General features: G+C 42.3%; 1 protein-coding gene across 1 annotated transcript in view; it reads right to left on the bottom strand.

Annotated features, from left to right (window-relative positions):
• Positions 1 to 2,314: 2,314 nt before the first annotated feature.
• Positions 2,315 to 19,137, bottom strand: part of LOC136446026 (uncharacterized) — a 67,712-nt gene continuing 50,889 nt past the window's right edge. The window contains exon 15 of the mRNA XM_066444294.1: positions 2,315 to 4,228. The gene's annotated coding sequence lies outside the window, so the exon portion shown is untranslated. The remainder of the gene's footprint in view (positions 4,229 to 19,137) is intronic.

A 19,137-nucleotide genomic window follows, 5' to 3' on the forward strand; every position in this document is an offset into this window, starting at 1 on the left:
GTTTCGCCATCCATCTATGTTACTGGAAAAACTTGCTGTCCTTGCGGTCCGGCCAGCCAGGCGGTACGCTAAGCCGTGGTTTTATGTCCGTTCCCTTTGAGGAAAGCGAGGAGTTTTATTAAAACGTTGATCCTGTTTATACTGTACTCCAGGGCCCAAAACCCGAATGAGTCACAGAGCACAGTGAACATATGTGTTATCGAAAGGGCCAACCGCCACAGGTTTCTCAAGGTTTGAGACGACAACTCGACGTGAGCCTACACCACAGGGAAGAGGGCAGACTTAAAGTATCCGCAAGGACACAAGTTTCGTAGAAACGTTATGTAACACAAGTGGCAATAGAGATTTAGAAGGCCATTTCTTCAGGTTGTTGACTTGAACCAGAATCTGCGAAGTTCGAATCACATCGATATCGATCCCAGCTGTTTTTTCTCACGGTTGACTTGTGAGGCACTGGAAATGTTTTACGATTCATAGGGATTCATATTTTAGCTCTTTGCAATACATCTGGTCCATATCAGGATGTTAAGTTTCATTTCATACCTCTATTTTGTATTATGCATATGTTTGATACTTGTTGCCATACGTTGTACTGTGTAGAATTGTCGTGCAATTAAGTTCTCCTGTGAAACATACATTTACTCAATGAACACAGCCATGACTGTAACGTCTGGCATCCATCTTATTTTAGCGCCTGGGTTGAAATATTCGGCAGGTAAACGATCAGAGCTGATGAATACCTTGCTACTCCCAGGGAAAACCAGTGAAAATTCAATTTCATACCCCCATTCCAACGAGGCAACCGGTGCAATGGCCTAGTGGGTAGAGTGTTCGCCTTTGCACACGGTAGGTCGTGAGTTCGATCCCCGGCCGGGTCATGCCAAAGACTTTAAAAATGGTACATACTGCTTTCTCTGCTGAGCACTCAGCATTTGGGAAAGGGAACGGAAGTTAAACACACACCACTACCAGTGGACTAGCATATTCAATTCATAAAGTTAAAGGTCGAACAAATCCAATTCTGTTCATCAACAGTCTGCATCCAGTGGAAAGATAAACCACTAGACAGAATCGAAATTCCATTTCCTTGCACTATCTGAATTTATATCTACGCACCAAGATATAACGATTTGCTAAAAACTGGGTCAACAAGAAAAAAATCAATATCGGTATATCATCCGTCGGAACCTTCTATCTGCATGCCTTTCTGCCTGAATGGATCAAAGATTAAAAAAGATTTTAGAGTGACAAATATGACGGATTCGGCCGGAGTGGCGTGTTTATGATCGATAATGTGTATCACTAAGCGATAGGAAGTGTTGACATCAGATATCTCCCTCAGAGGCGCGCGGGCTACGCGACGTATTTCTGACAGACGAGGACATTGATGGATGGTTTAAGGTGATCATCGTCATTATCATCACCCTGCTTTCAGTTCTGATGCGATGTGAGCCATAAACATGGAATGGAAACTTTATACACGTATAAACATAGGGCACAGTCATAACAGTATAGAAGGCTTTTTGTTGCTAAAGAAGGTTATGTTTACGATGCCGTTGTTCGTTCGTTGGGTTGGTCTGTGGGCCGATTTGCTTGCGAATGTGCACGTGTGGTCAACGTGCAGCCTAACTTGAGAAGCTGTGGCTGATCTTTTTGATGTTTTGTGCGTAGTCGAGGTCTTCATCGACAACGATGGACGAATCAGATGTGGCCAAAATGAAGGACAATTTCGATTATGAGCCTCCTAGCGGCTTTGTATGGCCCTGCATCAAGGCCTCTGGAGATGGTATCTCTTGTGTTGTGATTGGTATTTTGTTTCAGTTAAGAATATGAGGTGCAGTTTGTATCCGTAGAAATATATGTATCGCGGTAAAGGTATAGGTAACGTCGAGGAGTACGCATCATTGGAACTCATAAGGAAAGGAAATTCACATTGTGGAATTTTACAGCCAAATGTGAAAGTAATACAAAATGCATACAGAGATTAGAATTCAATTCCTTTCTTCTGTATTTCTATAACATTGGTCAATTACTATTGATACATTATCTTAAAACATGGAAACGTAACCTTTGTCAGTCTATCAACTGAATGGAATATGGAATAAAAATCACATCCCATTTATCTTTATATTCACAAAATGCAATGCCATATGGAGGCATGTGCCTTAAATGCCCGCCATGTTTCTGCCAGAGAACAACCAGACAGACCCCTACTCATCGGCAAGTCTTGTGGTGTGTCCTTTAACATGGCAGAGTATCTGACTAACTAACTAACTAACTCACATTCAGGAACTTAAAAAGTAAAAGTCATGACTCAAGTGTCTCAACAATCATGATCAGAATGAAGGTTGGATGGTCGTGTCTTATGCTTTTATCATTTGATTATCTCACATTATTGAGACTTTCGAGAGGCATCTCACGGTCTGATCATTGTAATCAAAGATCATGTCAACTCTAGTCAACAACATTGCCTCAAAGTTCTCTATATCACAGTCACATGTCATAACACTGTAGATATAGAGAGAAAGTTGGCATCTACATACACATTCAAGAAGCCATCGAAAACGCACAATTCGTCTTATACACACTTGTTGGATATTGCCCAGTCTCTGGTGCTATATAATGTTTGAACTCATCACGTGACTATGACGTAAGTACTGTCCGCCATGTTGAATGGTTAAACCTGGAAGTTTCCTGCAAGCGAGACTGCCTAGAATAGTCACATAACAAAAACAAAACAGCCATTGCAGTTTTACAGTGACTTTTCCAGGTTAAACCAACATGCAAAGCGGATGTGTGCAATCACCCTATAGACATAAGGCATAAGACATCTTAGAAAGTTTCTTGGAGCTATTTAGCAGGTTCTAAACACGCCCTGTACCGAATGGTCGTGTCCTTGGCGTCGCCATTTTGTTTCCCGACATCCTCTTTGGTGACGTAAACCCTGTACTTGACCTCCTCCCGCCCGAAGATGGAGCACCTCGCCTGAAGGTCATAGTTACTGTCCTCCAGCGGAGGGAGGGCGACCCCTACACAGAACAGCGAGAGGATGCCCCAGCGGGACTGCGACCTGTGCGTGATCCGTGCTTTTGGCAGCGCGCATCTGCGCTCCCCAAACGAGTTGAACTCGTTCTCGCAGGTGCAGCGCGTGTTGGGAGTGCCCAGGTTGCACGCGACGTGCATCTGACAGCTCACCACGTGGTAGTACCCGTCCATGTGCAGCAGCGCCCCCGTCCCGATCGGGGAAAGGTCCTGCACGCGGGGCGTTCCCCTCGGGGTTGGAGTTCTCCCGACCCGAGGCGCGCCGTACAACTGCCGCGCACTTCTCCTCACGGGTGACGTCACCAACATGGCGCCCTTATCTCGGGTTTCCACCTGGTGCAGCGTCCTGCTGCGGTTCGTCATCTCCGCTGACCCGGAAGTGAACCCGGCTCTCCGCTCTTGCACAAGGACGTCATTTCCTGCGGTGTTCACAGCGAGGGTCTGAACCCACGGCCCGAAGGGACCCGGATTACTACTCGCTTGACATTTTACAGGTCGTGATAAAAGGATCCCCGTTAAAACCGTGGAGAGGAGAAGCAGATGATGCATGGCTTCTCCGGGAGAAAAACCGTGAAATTCTCACGAAATGCCGGCGCGTAAAATCCTGTAGGAGAGTTTCGCTCGAGGCCAACTCTTCACGCAAACAATTTGCAAGTCGTTACGGAGAAGCTCCTGTCCTCGACCTTAAGTTTCAGCATTGGGCGAAGCGAAGTCGATTAATGGAAGGAAAAGAAGAGCAAACTTACAAAGAAAGTGCGAGGCGTTCGTTATCTTCATCGTGAGGAAACCAGCTGTCGACTTTTTTGAATCATGGAAACTTTTCTTTCATCTTTAAATGAGATGGAATACTTGGAGTAGGAGGTCGCTGAACGAGCGGACATTGTCATGAAACGCAATCATCAACCTATTGAACGTAACAGCCTCTTCAGGCAACTGGATCAGTCCGTGTGGTGCAAACCTGTAGCTCCCTCCAGTTGACAATCCAGCTGCAGTAGGTCTACAGTGTCCGTGAGCCTGCAGTTTCAGTTTGCAATCCAGCGGCAGTAGGTCTTCAACTGCAGCTTCAGTTGGCAATCCAGCGGCAGTATGTCTTCACCTGCAGCTTCAGTTTGCAATCCAGCGGCAGTAGGTCTGAGATGTAGTCATGGTGATATGCTGACACGCACCATCCAGAAGTCGTAACGACCTAAAACATCAAAAAGAATTACATTAGTAGACAGCTCTGAGTATGGCTCTCAGTCAAATTTCGATGATGAGGGCCTGTATGAGGTGTAGCCGATACGGGCATTGGCCGATCTCTGAAGTCAGGGGGACACCGACTTTCACAGTGATGCTACCGTCACAGTCCAAGCCGATGCCCGGCCGGACTGTTTACCTGAAGCGATACCCCACCGCTCCGCTTTACGATTGGGGAGATAAGGTGACGAATTGATCCAAGTGCAAAGAGGCAGTCCAAGACAAGGACAACTTTGGATCAAGAGGCCACGCACAAACAAGCAAACAAGCAAACAAAGAGAACTGTTAGACATCGTAATAATCAAGACTACCTAGAGAGTTTCCACAATGTCTTCATCGTCTTCAAAACATTAAGCTCCTTCTCAAAAACTGCCGCTTACCCACAAACCATAGATGATGGGAACCCAGTCACTCATGAGTTTTCCCGAGTTATACTGTGTACCCTCACAGCAACCCTTAGATCCCTGGAGGTACTCACTCATTGGCGAAGGTAATAACTACGGATATCAAAGAATAACTCTTAAAAGCTAGTAGCCTGGTAACATTAAAGAACAAACACGCTTACCTTACACCTAGTACATACACGTTGACAAGACACAGAGAGTGTACCGTCTATAGCTTTAACAGAAGCGCTAGCTTCAAACGCTGTCTCTCCCTCTATCTTACAAACCAGACGGTGAACACGGCGCAACCAAAGAGAATGCGTAATTTGTGGTTCAAGGTATTTGAAATCCCAAGCTCAGTTGTGTCGAGGGAAGTCGTGTGTTTGTTCCGCGCGGTGGTTGGTGCGGTAGACAGGGCGGCGAGCGGTTGTAAGCCGGGCGGATTTGGGCTACGCCGGTTTGAATCCCGTTCATTCATCACACTAACGCGTTCGTGTCGCCAACGCTCTGCGACTGAACGGGGCGTGGAGAGGCTTCGTGTAAAACTAACTTTTTGTAGCCAACCGCTGGGTTGTGAGTTTTGATGCAATGCATAGCACTTAACAATCTAATGGTTGGAATGTAACGGTTGTGAAGTGAAGTAGAGACTAGCAGACGCATGTCCTATAAACTTTTTCGTTTTTTTTCTGGTACTTTTTTGTATCCAACCACAAGTTGGTACAGTTATACCCTATACTACATGTATATGGTGCATAGGACGGCTCCCATATGGCCATCTCCGCGGCCGTTTCCTTATAATTAGCTCTTGGGCAAAACGGCTTGAGGGGCTATTCCACTGGTAGCACTGAATGTTAAGCATTCAAATTCATCTTTGCCTCGGGCCTGCTTTTCTGTCTCTACTGTATCATAATAACTGCCGTTTGCTCATGGTTACCGACTGGCGGTAGCCATATGAAGGCTTCAATCGTGCTACCCACTTTATTCTTTTCATTAGCATTCATAAAGAAAACGTTACGGAACCATGAATACAACCCCCTCGCACCGCCTGCAAGAGAAACACCAATTGACGGTGATGATGAATGGCGGCGGTAGGAATGAAATACAGCCGCAAATTACTCATAGATTGCAGCAGGACCCAGCACTGATACCATCGCGGAGGTCCATCCTAACCAATCAAAAACCTATAAATCAACATGGCGGACAGAAGGGCAGGTCTCGTGGGGCAAGTCTCGCGAGAGTTGGAAATGAGTTCCGGGAAATCTCGCGGGACGTGAAAATGAGTTGCCGGCGGTTTTCATTTCTCGGTTTCGTGGACAATGCATCGACCGTACAACAGTTTCGTACCACTTAAAGCCCTCGCAAAATGAAACACTATGAAAAACTAAGCCGGCAAAAATGAAGAGCGGCTTTGAGGGGAGGATGACAAAGAGAGGAGCTCAACGGTATACTTCTTACTTCGTTCCACATGTGGACAAACCGTTAAAGATGACGCGAGCCGATCGGAAAATAGATGTGCATGTCCGTAATTGGGTAATAACTCAAGTTTCTGTCCTAAACCACCAGCTATTCTCTTTTCACAAGCATTCAACCATCCTCTACACGTTATTCAAATCTTTTTTTTTTAAATATGGAAACTTTGATGACAGGAGCCGATCAGAAAAATTGATGTGCATGTCAGTAGGTGTGTAATTGCTCAAGTGTCTGTTCGAAACCACAAGCTATTTTTTTTCTTCAAAATATAAGAACCAGCTACAGTATATACAAATGTATCCAAATTATGAAAACTTTGGTCGATCACATCTCCGTTAACAATTTTATCAATTTTGTTACCTTGTATCTTATGGCAAATATTCTAGTAGCCTTTAAGATGATAACATATTAGTTGTGATCATACATTAGTTAAGTAGAATAACAAGATAATTACATCAGTACAAGGTCTTCCTTTTCGACCTTTACAGCCGTCCAATTCCTTATCCTAAGGAGATGTCCACACTTGGCCAGGTTTGTAATGCGCTTGTTTTGATTAAATGTACTATACTGTACTGCCAATTATCTCTTGCCTACACCCCCAACACACGCCTGCATCAAACATCACTGCAAAACCTCAGAACAAAAAAAACCTCTTCTGAACAGAAGAAGGCCTGTTCAAAATCAATAAATCGATACCAAAAGTAATATCCCGCACGATATCGCTTATCCCTCGCCGAGTGTTGTCCACGTGTGCCGGTCTTGATAAGTGCGGTGTAACAAGCATCACGCCACCCTGTACTGAAGCGCTGCTACTTCCTGGTCTCTAATAAGACAGTACTATATATTTAAGATAACAAGCCCCAAATGAATGGGCCTCGGTTGCGTTTTGAGCGCCCAATACGGACGGGGATTACTTGGACTGATCCCAACCCTCTGGTGTGGCTTACTCCGGTATACTATCATCTCTAACCAACACGATCAAAGGAGCCCAGTCGGTTCAGATTCATCAGATGAAGATACAGTAAAACAACTTAGTGTCCACTGTAGATTTTTGAGGTGTTATTTTTCTATGGAAAAATATAGATAAAGGTATAGATTTACAAAGACAATTAATGGAGTCTTAGTTGACATACACAAAAGATGGATAAATTAAACATCCCTTTACTTTCATCGAGTCCAACATTGAATGGGCCACAAGTCAACAAGTAACTGAAGAAAATCGTTATTTTGTGTACGTCGATGAAGGTTAGCCATCCAGGTAATAAGATACGCCAAATAACAGTTACTCAAGCAATTGGATATGATTTTTCCCTAAATCATATCAGGTGTCTTGAGTAACTGCTATTTGGCGTATTTTGTTATACCTTCGACCCCGAAGACTTCAGAATAATCATTGTCAGGTTTGGACTAAGCTAAAGTGAAGATACATTGAAGCAAAACATTATTCTTTGTACACTAATGTACATTTGCATTATTTATTGCATATGAGGATCGTTGAAAGCTAGCCTCTGTAATAAAACATTCAAATCATAGAATGAATATCTTACATACGTATATACATACATATTACATAACTCTTACTCTAACGAGTTGGAGCAAGTACAAAGTGATTGTATGAATATCTTATGTGACATATAACGCCGTCTGCTATGACCCCTTTTAAGAATTTACTTGGCAAATCTTATCGTGGACGAAACTCAATTTTATGGCACGCAGCTCTACTAAAGACTGATTTCAACCTATTTTATAGCATTAAAAGCGTATACCGAATTCGCGAAATGAATTGGACGATAGCACTGAAGGAAGACACAGGTTCTGACCTCATAGCGAACACATCTGATCAATCTAAGTTTATACTTTTATTGCAATTTCTCGCCCGAATGTAAATGTATATGTTTATCATATGTTCTTGGCTTATTTCTATGAATTCAGTTGCACAAAACAAGAACTGTGGTAAATTGGCAAAGGTATTGTTAAGGCATCAGTGACATCTGTTGCACTCAATTCTACGCGTATATTGCAAACTCAGTTTGGAAAAACTTTGCTGACATAGTTTGATGAATGGACGAACACGAAAATGTGTCATTGCCAAATCAAATCATCAGACATCTAAAAAATAGTATAGACACAATGAAAGGTACCTAAGGTAACGGTGACATCTATGCCCGCTTTACTCACAGTCTAGGGGAAAACTTTGCTGACACATTTTGATGAATGGGCGCGCAGCGGTGATCATACTGCCTAGAGCCTTTTTCATTTCAGCATGAAGGATGTGTCGGTGGGCTACCGAAAGGGATTTTGTTAGAAAAAAAAAACAACGCATGTCACCTTCGCTTGGTTTCTTACCGTAAACAGATGCTGGTCATCTAAGTCTGCTTTTGGTGCATGTACAGACTGGTGTAGCTGCTAACGGCGGGTTATGGAAATATCAGACTGAGAAAGAAACAACGTTTGTCAACTTCGCTTGGTGTCCAACTGTCACCAAGTTCTGGTCATCTGTTTCTGCTTTTGATGTATGTACGAACTGGTATATCTTTTTAACACAAAACTGCTAACGGCGGGCTACAAAAGGGGGCTTGGTTAGAAAGAAAAGATAATTGTCATTTTAGCTTGATGTCCGGTCATTTAGCGGTGCTACAGTTACCGGATTCTAGTTTTCTCTTCCTGATAAAACAACTTCTGTCAGCAGATTCTATCCACATGTTTCTTATGTTCCTTATAAAAGGACGAACTGGTATATCTCTTTTCAACTATCTTTGTCTATCTCTGTCAGTTAAGCCTAGGTTACACATAGCCTAACATGGCCTCCCGACTCTCCCCGACCATGGTTGGAGTGATTCGGGAGTGATTCGGGAGCTAGCTCGGTTGGCGTTCGGCCGAGTCGGCTGGCGTTCGGCTGAGTCGGCTGGTTTTCGGCTGCGCCAGCCGAATGTTTTGAAAATTTCAAAACATTCGGCTCTGGACGAAGGGTCTGAAATAGGTCGTCTGGTGATCGGCTGGTGTTCGGCGCGGTCGGCTAGTGCTCGGATGGTATTCGGGATTGAAAATTAGAACCTTAACCACGCCAGAAACACTACTGACTTACTCCCAACTAGTTTCCAACCTACCCATAACTCACCCCAAGGCCGTAGACAAAACTCTGCTAACTAATTCTCAACCAAGTGACTACTATCGGAACGTGGCCATGGGCGAATCACCCCCGACCTTCACACGACCAAAAACAAAGAATAACACTAAAAGCAGTATTAAAGTTAGCCATGATCCGAATTCGATCTCTCGGTGATGTTAACAACATGATAGAATGGATTATTTTAATTAAAACCGAAAATGACCCCTCTTTTGAAAGTCGCTGAATATGTCCATTTGAATTCGTGAGAGGGTCTGCAATCGGTCGGGGTTTAGTCAGGAGAGATTCGGCAGTCTGCGGCTAGAGGTCGGGATGGTTGGGAGTAAGCTATAAAGCATTCGGGGCCCATTCGGGAGTAATTCGTGTACTGGTTAGGAGATGATCGGCGCATCTTCGGCGCATCTTCGGCCCCGAAGATATGCGTGGCCCAAAAACTGGTCAGAATGCTCCCGAACTACCGCCGACCTGAGTCGGCTAGCGTTCGGGAGCCATGTTCGGCTATGTGTAACCTAGGCTTTAGACTGACCAACACCTCTTTCCAACACAGTGCTGATAAAGGCGGGCTACCAGAAGGGGTTTAGCCAGCAAGAGAAAACATTGGTCATTTCAGCTTGCTGTCGTCGCACCGTCACCGGATTCTCGTCAACTGTTTCTGCTGTTGCTGATGCAAAAACCAACCGGTATATCTCTTTTCAACTCTCTCTATCTATCTCTGTCAGTCAAACTAGCCAACACCTCTTTTCAACACAGCGGTGCTAAAGGCGGGCTACCAAAACGGATTTAGTCAGCAAGAGAAAATATTGGTCATTTCAGCTTAGTGTCCAACCGTCACCGGATTCTCGTCATCTACTTCTACAGTTGCTGACGTAAGAAAAAACTGGAGTATATTTTGAACACAACGTAACACAATATGTAACGACGGGCCGAGAAAAAATTGTTTGTCATTTCAGCTTAGTGTCGTATCGTAACTAGATTCACATGTTTCTTTTGTTCCCGATGCAGGAACGAACTGTGCTTCTTTTAAACACAACGTTAACGCTACTGATGGCCGGCTACCGAAATGGTTTATTCAGAAAAAATCGTTTGTTATTTTAGCTTGATGTCCTACCGTCACCGTATTCTGTCCATCTATTTCTTCTGTTCCTGGTGCATGAACTCTTTTATTTCAACTCAGCCCCCCTCTCTCTAGAGATCTGTCAGTTAGCCTAGCCAACACCTCGTTTCAAGAGAGTGGTGCTACAAGCGGGCTACGAAAATGGGTTTTATCCGAAAAAAAGAGTTTATTATTTTAGATTGGTGTCCTACCGTCACGAAGTTCTAGTCATCTGCTTCTTCTGTGTCTTCTGCATGGACGAATTGGTCTATCTCTTCAACACAGGGCTGCTGAGTGCAGTGAACTCAACGAGAAGGTCGCGCCTAAATGATTCTACCCAACGATGCATTGTTTCGTTAATTGGAAACAAAAGTGTACTATCTATCTGCAACATGGCACAGAAAACGACATTCTTATACAGACGAACGTGAAGGATGCATTCGACATAGCTTTTGTCACATAATCTTGCCCCATTGATGTTAAAATGGCGTGCTAAGTGCGGGATAAACGCTCGGTGATTAGAGGAATGCCACTTAAAATTCAATTTGTTCGGAGGACTTCTTCAACCGCTACGTTGCTGGTGTGGATAAAGTAATCAATCACCGTGGTTTTCACAAATTTCATCATGCTGTCGAAAAGTTCAAATTTCTCTTCATTATGTCCTTGACGTAATTTTTCAACTTCAAATCCCCTATGAACGTCACCCTGCATTGAGAAAGGCCCTGTACTGTGGGACTTAAACCACCAATTAGCAATTCAAACAGACCAAAAAATCGTCTATTTTATGTATACGTTGTATTGTTGATGTTGTCATGTCAATCATTTGTTGTGTCGTTTTAATGTTGTTGATATTTCAACCACATTGCTTTTAAAAGTGGGCTGTAACATAAGCGCAATTCAGTCTTGATAAGGACTGCAAGGTTGATTCAACAAAAAAGTTTAAAAGTATCAATCTTTTGTGGCAGTGGTTTATCCTCAAGCTGCTAAGTATAAACATACATTATGTGCCTTGTGTGACCTTGTAATACACTATCACCACAAATATCAATTGTTTATTACGTTAATGACCCTATCTATTGCTGCATAAACAATGATAGATATCACATTGTGAAAAACAAAATAGATTAGTTGAAGTTCGTTTCTCTTTTTTGGCCTGGGGTCATGTGTGCTCGGCGAGCACTAAAGTGAGCTATCAATCACCGCATTCCTCGGTATAACATCAAAGAACCACGGGTAATGGCCATTAAGGCCATCTATGACCGGGGTAATCGGGGGAGGCCGTTACAGCTGGGAACTGCCATTAAACCTGATGTACAGGCGGGCATCGGTCACAATCTATTTTACAACGAATACTACACACAAAAGATGCACGGTTTCTTCCCTACCCGTTAGTCCCTACACGCACCCCATTCATTGTTGTGCATCCGATGAGAGAAAGGTAGCAGGGAATATTAGAGGGGATGACAAATGAGGCAATTTGTGGCCCACTTGGCCGGTTAACGCCTGTGGTATGGTTGACAGAAGAGCTACAATCCCTTGTGAACCCCCATCGATCTACTGGTTAAGACAAATCAGAACGTGTTGACAAGGAGGGGAGGGGGTGAAGTAATCATTCGGGTATGCATATGGAGAAAGCCACTGTACCAAGACAGGGTGAAACGAGGGATGGAAATCACTTCGGTTTGAAGAAAGTAACTTTCAATATCTGTGATACCTTAAAGACAAGGAAGTTGATAGAAGCGATTCCGGTTTGAGGAAAGTTACTGTATCAATGTCTGTTACTGCACCATTTCTGGTACTTCCAAAACAAGGAAAATGATATGAATAATTTTGGTTTGAGGAAAGCCACTGTGCCAATGTCTTTGGTAGTCTCAAGACAAGGTAAAACGAACAATAGAAATCATTTCGGTTTGAAGAGAGTCACGTCACCAATATCTGTGAGACTTTAAAGACAAGAAAAATGATTGAAATGATTTCAGTTTGAGGAAAGTCACTGTATCAAAGTTTGTGGTACTTTCGGTTTGAGGAAAGTTGCTACAGAAATATCAGTAGCACATTCAATACAGAGTAAAACGATCAAACCATGTCTTTGGTACTTTGAAGACAATGTAAAACGAGAGAAATCATTTTGGTTTAAGGAAAGGTACTCCAATGCCCCTTCCGAACACGGTGTTACGATGGGAATGATAAAAAAGCATATGATTCAAAACAGGTTTTCATACAATATTTAAGAATGTTGCTAGATCATATACATGTTAGATATCGGAGTTTTCTTGCACACAACCATGTGGACTTTATCTACCAACGTTTTGGCAGTCTGCCAGGTAGCACCTTATGCATTTTTGCGTTGTTAAGCCAATCTATAAACTTTAAGATCAATTTTACCGCAATGTAAACCGCTAACAACGCACTACTTTACACTTTTCAACCTTGTTTAAGTGTGGTTTTATGTGCTATCAGGGCTAATGCATGTATCAATAAGTATGTTTATATCTTTTCTTTTTATGATTAGTTTGACTACTTTTATATCTATGACATTTTGACGAGGTAGGACGAATAAAAGTGTAAGTGATTTTCCGAGCTCATAATATTTTATCGTTGTTTTTTCCTCTGTGTTTTTATCTTTATTCTAAGTACATTAGATAAAAATCATACCTGGTAATATTTGGCCACATTTCAATATTGTTACATAAACACAACGTAAGTATTGCATAACGGTACTAATAAATGCTGCCGTATTCTTACTTAACACTTTTGTAAAAACAAATGTAGCCATTCCATTGACACATAACATAAGGTTAGTTCAATAAGTTCAAACATGTCATAAAAATGCAAACCTGATGATTAAGTATTTAACATATATAGTGCCTAATTAATGTTTCCTATACTTTGCTCGCTATATACATATTCATTTAATTCAACGTTACTTACGGCATTATGCAATGTAATACATAGGAGACACGAAGTGTAGGATCTACATGGATGGGCCCCAATAACAGATATAGAAATGCATTTCGGCAAACTTAATCGGTCTAAAGAAAGTACAGATACTTTTGTGAGGTCACATACAAGCCTTCAGAAAGTAAATCCATGTAATCCAACTTGAACGTGACAATATATCAGTGTCTACATAAAATCCGGCGTGCCTACTCTGGGACCTTCGAATGCTGAAAACACACAAAATATATAACTGCAAAAACACAGACAAATAGATCGACCAAAATTTTACCCCTTGTAAATTAGTAGCCTCTTGCAGGGACTGTCTGTCATGGCTGATAAACGACTGGCTTAACCAACTCTGGGCTGTCCTTCTTGCCACTGCCAATGTTAATTTTTTTTTGGTAATTTGTTCTGTTTCTTGTGTCTGCATTAAGATTGCAGCTTTTGTTCTAGACTATTTTTATACGTCTGGAAACAGGTCACGTTTCTGTGTGTGATCTACTGGTAAAATTAATGAAATAGGTACTGGCCATAGTACAGTGAGTGAAGAAATTGGCTGTGGCTGTGTTCAAAGTATTCTGCCTGCAAAAGCCTACAGCATAGTTTTCAATACATAGGCACACCTTTATATGTCATAACATGTGTACCGTATAAGGATATGCATATCTTAAGATGCAATTGTTGAATCTTGTGAATAGAAGTCATAAGATATAAGATGCTACAATGAATGAATGGTGCGGTGTAACAAAAGTTCTACGTTTCTACCGAAGGTGATTTCCCTACACAGAGACAAACGCTTGCCCACATTAAACTTCTATTTCTACCTCTACAACGAAGCGAGGAGAAGTCGAATCCACGTATTTCATGATTCTTGTAGTGACATGTGTATAGACGTATCTGTAAACTATAGCTATTTTTTGTTGTGACCTGTACTTAACACAGTGGGTAAGGTCTTCATTCATTAAAGCACCGATTAGAAAAATAGAGAAGTCAAGAACTGGAGATGTCTGAAAAAAGAGTTTAAAAACCCTACATCTATGATGTGTTACGTTCAACAATAAATCAAATAGATGTTTAAACTTTTTCTAGCAACATATGCATAAAGATGGCGGGTTTCCTTTAACGCTACGACCATACCTTAAATCCACAAGCCCCCTTAATCCGGCCCATCTTCAACACAAATCCAAGACTAAGAAGGCGCCACCTGGTTTCTTAAAGAGGCGAGGGCCCATCTTACGTCTTCGCTGATAAACACCCCATCTGTCATGTTAAGACCACAAATCTCCCCACTAACCCTGGCAAGCTGTGATATATTCATAACGGGATGGCAAATGGGTGGATGGATGGGAGAGTGCACAACCTCGCGGGGGGTCCTCCTGATGGGATCACCTGGAAATTATTGTGATGGTGAATATGATAGGCCTAATTATAACAGACTTAGTTTTGTGGAGGACGTCCACGCGAGCAGTGATTTACCATCCGAATCTTTATATTATGAATGTCACACGGCAACATACTACAAGAGTACGTCGAAGAAGGTTAGACATCCAGATAATAAGATACGCCAAATAGCGGTTACTTATTCAGCAGCTGGATACGATTTTGGAAACGGTTAGACGTTTTGAGTAACATTCACTACTTTTCGTCAGTGAGCAAGATCAGCAGGTTTTTGACCACGAACTATGAATTAATACGTGAATAAAAATACAAGAATATGATTCTGAATCGTGTTGATTTTATACAAAGTTGAACTGCTACAACCGCTATGCAGAGAAAAAACTCAACACAACAGCTGGGACCCTGGACCTTCTAGTTCAAAAATATTGCTGAAGAAAGTAGAATTTGACCAAATACGTGTAAACCCAAAATTTAAAAGAATAAATTATGAATATGACATTATTTTACTGTATTGTTGTTCGCTATAGTACTTGTCTAATGTATTTATCATTGTTAGTCTTTAGCAACTTGCTATAGTTTATCACACTTTTCATGTTGATAGATTTTACACTGAGGAGTTTACATATTAGAAACAGTCGATTGTTGTGTATCTAAAAATTGCCATACATTGTACCCATTACAATTGTCGCGCAATAAAGTTCTTCTTCTTCCAGAAGCAAGGATAAGTACATAATTGGTATTAGTTTTTAATTTTCGCGGTGAATTTTCTACTGCGAAGTCATGAAATATGTGTTCCAACGTATTATTACTGTTTTACAGAATTTTATAAACCGGAGCAAACTTAAAGCACTAGCTCCTTACGCAAAAACGATTCCCCGAGATAATAAATGGATTTACAGTACATATAGAGGAATAAATATATCCAATATGATGCAAGTGTATTGTTCTCAGTTGTTTGTGCCCATATATATTCTTAGAGTTATGTTTCATACATGAAGAGTTCCATCTATAAATCATAGAGAGATACGTATCTCTTATCAGTTGTATTGCATCTACTTGTTTAATAAACAGGCAATGAACATAATCCAAAACAATGATGGGAGATTAATCAAAACGTAATTGATAACTTGCATTCACTCTAGTATTAATCCAATATCAACACACGCTGACTATATAAGCAATTTGCATATCAAATATCGCTTTCAACCCGGAAAAATTTCCTTTTAAAGCTCCAAGATTAAGTACCAACGTCAATAATGGACCTAAACGCCTATTTATGAACAAGACAAGCTGTAATCTAATTCTATGATAATATCGTGTAGTTTTGAGATTTTAAAAGATGATTACGATTTTTTGATTGTAATTCATTGTCATTTGTTCAGATATCATCACAATCCATCAATAACTTCTAGAGTTATGCTCTTCACACACACATAGAAATACGAGCGGACCTGAAAACATAACCTTCTTGGCGAAGGTTTTAATGAACATATATCGATGTTCTTCACCACTTTAATTTCGTCAGTCTCTCACCTTACCAGCGCCCACTTCTTACACAACGTGACATTTCGGTCTGGAGGTTGCCGCCACTCCGCGAATTAACCCTGCTAATGCTTCGGTCACTTTTGTATCGGTGCCCGTATACCTAGGGGGTGTAGCCCCGGCCAGGCCCCGTAGCCACAAATTTGTCCCGGTGGACTGTCAGATACCGAGGGGTACCTCTCGGTGTTCTAACTATTAGCTTACGACGGCAATGTCTTTCCGGGTCCCGTGTTGATTTTAACTCCGAGTTAAAAAATCGATCCGGGGCCCGTCCGTTCCCAAATATAGCCCAGTAGCCGCAAGGTGTCCCAGGGGGAACGTAGGGGTCACGCCTGAAAGTTTATAAAAACAGCCCGTAAATTACCCGGTGGGGCCCCTTTTACCAATTGTGACCGAAGCATAACGAACCTCCCACACCTTACAGCTCAGCACAGCGTATCCTATTTGCTGCCGGCGCTGGTGAATCTACGTCCTACTGGCGACCTGCTGCAAGGGTCACGGCTCGCGATAAGGCCACGCGAAGTTGATTTTATGGATCACATCGCAGCGCGCATTAATCTTGACCCTTTTCTGCCCTGGAAAGGAGATCCCCTCTGCTTTCACGCGACGAGCAATGACACGAGACGAGACAGGAGCAAATTGAGAAGTGCAGAACTGGCAAGCGTGAATACGACTGAGATCATTTGTGCGACTGAGTTGTAGCTCTTAAAAGCCATTGCTTCTTTCGTCAACTTTGAAATAAATGAAAAAGACTTATTGATCACCATACCACGTTCAATCTTGATTACATTTGCAATGGTGATTTACGTACAGGATTGGACCACCGCCAGTTAAGGAAAACTTGTCTGGCGTCGACAGTTTGAATCCCGGTCATTCTTGCTCACCGGACGCGGTACTGGAAAGTGCTGTAGTACTTCGTGTGTATTTGCCATCTATCATTATGGACATATAGTCTATTTTGTAGGGCATCATCCAACTGAGGTTACTTTTCCTTCACAACTGCAAGAAACTGTGGTAAGGATGAGGTTTTTCAGAAACTACGGTGAGCTGTCAATAGGCACCCCGGTACTGGGCGGTCTGGCTAGTAAGAGACACACAGACAGAGCAGTGGCACCATGGTACCATTGTTTGGAGGATCACTGTTTTTAAACATGTTTGTATGGTGCAATGATGTTCCAATTCCTATTCCTGAATATTTCTATGCAATGCTATATGGTTGATTTAACTTACTATGTAAAGAAATGATAGGAAAATGTACTTTTAACATTGTCCTAATATTACATAATGGCTCTTTAAGCATTTGTTACAATTCCTCATACGATTTGTGGTTGCCTGCAGACGATCTCCGTAACATCGAATTACTTTGGCCTAAGTTCTTAATCTTAACTCCGCATCGCCTGTTCACAAGGCTCCTCAATCACGGGCTAGCTATAGGGTAGCGGAGAGCTCTTAACAGCCAGCCGCTTTCAATTATTCAATGAGCCACAAGTGCAGGAACCAAAGTAATCCCGAAGGCGCGTAAATTCCTCGAGAAGAAACCATTAAGTGGTGAAATCTTTAAGTGGGTTAGCAGTCTGGTTATGGACTTCAAGGTTAAGGTTAAATTCAAATGTGCGTAATATAAGGCCCGCAAAGGACAGCATTCGGTACAAACCTACTCAACACGCTGATAGCTATAGGCCTCAAGCACTGAGGTCTATGTCCTCTAAACATCAACAGCAATGGAGACAGCTACGAGAGCTAAAGGAGGTCGAAAGATGCAAGGCACATTGAAGAAAGACTTGATGATGATTTGCAGCTGCAGAATGTTGCCATAGCTTATAGAAGCAAAGACATAAACCGTCGGTTTAGAACGTACGTCTACTCTGAAGAACTACAGTCCCTACCCTAGTAGGCATAACCAGTAAATGATGATGATGACGATGATTTTCATGAACAACAAAAAAACGTATACTTCTAGACGTAGCAGTTCTGTAGAAGAAGACATCAAGCCATCGTTTGTTTATCAACAGAGAGCTACATCTTAACCCTAAGAAATTTGGGGGGACTGGAAAGCAATCTATGGCAACCGAGGAGAAAACAATCAAGTGGTGAACTCTATAAGTGGGGTGCTGTAGTGTAGTGTTCAATACTTTGGTGTCGAACCCAGATTTGTATGATACTGGTTGGGACTGTAGTACTGAAGATTGGACGTACGTGATAGACTGACGGTTTGTGCATTTGCTCCCATCTGAAACCGCCCCAAAACGTTAACGTTGTTGTTGATCAGACAAGTTTTACACCAAGTGCATTCTTTAAAAAGATCAGCTAAACCCCGATATGTTTCCTTAGTAAAACTCTTTTGTCTGTATGTGGATTTTGAAGAAACACAGAGCGGTATAACCAACCCATCCCGGCTAGAGGTAGGCATGGCAGGAAAAGGTACGAGTTTTTGATGAGACAACTTCTATTTTCTAAATGGAATATCCTAGCCTCTGGTCCTGTGCGTTTTGTAAGTAAAACGTTTTTGTCTGTGAGAAAATTTCCAAGAAACCGTCAACCAGTCGCACCATGACCCAGAGGAGTCATGACAAATTAAACGAAAGTTCCGCGTCCAGAGGAGAATTACCAGCAATGGAGGGCGTAAAGCCTTTAAAAGGAGATTATACCTCCACAAACTGCACGCTCATTCCTCAGGCCTTACAGCGACGCGACATTGCGTCACTGCAACCTCGAACTGCTGTCTTTATAGAGCGACACATGCACTTCCAGTATAGTAGTAGAAGCCCATTTCTTTTAGAATCTGTGTTGCATCCGTGTGCAGAGGTATTGTTTTCGGATTGTCTGTTAGCCTGCCTGTCTGTGCTTCCCCAGTTATTTCCACATCACAGACTGACAGGAAGTGATGGTCGTGACAGGAAGAGGAG

This window comes from Branchiostoma lanceolatum, chromosome 12 (genome assembly GCF_035083965.1).
Source record: "Branchiostoma lanceolatum isolate klBraLanc5 chromosome 12, klBraLanc5.hap2, whole genome shotgun sequence".
NCBI lineage: Eukaryota > Metazoa > Chordata > Leptocardii > Amphioxiformes > Branchiostomatidae > Branchiostoma > Branchiostoma lanceolatum.